The sequence below is a fragment of the Enoplosus armatus genome, chromosome 3 (assembly GCF_043641665.1).
Source record: "Enoplosus armatus isolate fEnoArm2 chromosome 3, fEnoArm2.hap1, whole genome shotgun sequence".
Taxonomy (NCBI): Eukaryota; Metazoa; Chordata; class Actinopteri; order Centrarchiformes; family Enoplosidae; genus Enoplosus; species Enoplosus armatus.
The window spans coordinates 1,452,632-1,454,388 of record NC_092182.1 but is presented as its reverse complement, the minus strand read 5'-3'; positions in this window follow the sequence as shown (position 1 = coordinate 1,454,388).

Below are 1,757 nucleotides of genomic sequence, written 5' to 3'. Positions count from 1 at the left end.
ACATGAGTGTTATTACATCTGTCTTCCATTTCTATCAGCCATGATAACTTTGAACAGCATTCCCCACAGTAATAGCTGTGATGTACCGGAACATGGCGGAATTTGCAACGACAAAGTCTGATGGGGGCAAGAGAGACCAGCAGTCATACAAAGAGACAGGCTGTAAATAAGTCGACAGTTCAGCCAGATTATCTAAACCACGTTATAGAGCGCCGCAGGAATGAGTCCTCAAACCCGGGAATGAGTCAGCATTTTTACACTTCCTGTTCCCTCATCTGTAAATGTGACGCACAACAATCAGCGCAGTCTGCGCTAATCTCAGCCATGTTTGTTGCCATTGACCAGCTGCTGCTTTTCATGGATGTGGCTGGCTAAGTATGCAGAAAGCTGTGAGCCCCGTTTCATACCTTGGCTCGTGAATCTCCGACAGGCTGACGGTCCCTTCAACTGGAGGACACGGCGGCAGATCTATTTGAATCACGGAACAAATCAGAAACGTGGGTGGCGACTCAGAGTCTTCAAAGCGAGTCTGATCGTCGGACCGCTGGCGTCTCTTGCCCTGTGGCACTTCCTTTTAGCTATGTTGCCAAGTTCCCAGGTCTCAGCAATTTACTTGGTGAGTACAATAATCCTTATTAGCACAAAACAGGACGAATTCTTTCAGTCTCAAACAAACAGTAAACTCTCACTTTCGTTTGGAGCCGCCGACATGCAAAGTTACTTTTTGAAGCTTTACATTAGCATGAAGAATCTTACGGAAGCTGTATATTGTTCCAGAGGCTGCATTAATCATATTGATCCAGTATTTTGAAAGATCTACTCTGGTCCCCTTTTACACAACTACTGTATGTGTACAAGGAGAGTTCTTTTTCAGGAGTCTGGGAATGTTTGCGAACTTTCTTTCACCACACACCAGTTAAAGTGCTCAGAGTCACGTGTGTTTAGTGTTTCAGTTGCGTTCACACTTAAGAGACAAAACACTTCAGTACCTACAGTGAAATCCTGCAGAGATAGAAAGCACCCAGTGCATTAAGTACAAAAACTCATCAGTGGTCAAACATGAGTAATGCAACACCATTAACTCTATGATTACAATATTATCTAGAGAAAAACACCACTTTATACTGGAAACGATCTAAATCCTAATAAGGAACACGTTATCTTCTGTAGGAGGTTATACATCACTGTTAAGATTATGTTTGATAGTTACAGTTTTCACGTGAAATGACCTTGTGTTTCACCTTCATAACTATAACCTGAGATGGAGGATAATTCATGACACTGCACGTGTGTCTGCGAGACCATTGAACCATATTATATCACTGTATCGCATCTTTCACAAATGGCGTCATTACATTTCCTGAGATGAAAGAATACCTCTCTGGCCCGAACACACATTAAACATAGAACTCACCGTTCTCTGATGCTGATGAAAATTTAAACAACTCCTTTTAGTGGTGCTGTTGTTTCAGTATCATCTTTCTCTTTGAGTGATTAGTCCCTTTGAGTAACTGCCAATTAATACATTAAAATGTAAACATTTACCAAATCTCTTTTTTTTGTTCGTGTACATGTGCAAACAAGCAATGCGTAACCCCCCCACCCCCCCCTCAAACCAACACATTTCTGTGTGACAGCAGTGACCTTACAGTATCATCACTGCTGTCACACAGTAACTGCACAATATAAAGTTACTTGAGTGCCTTTAAATGTCACTGTCGCTGTAGATGACACACCTGTGGAGTGGCAACCGCATC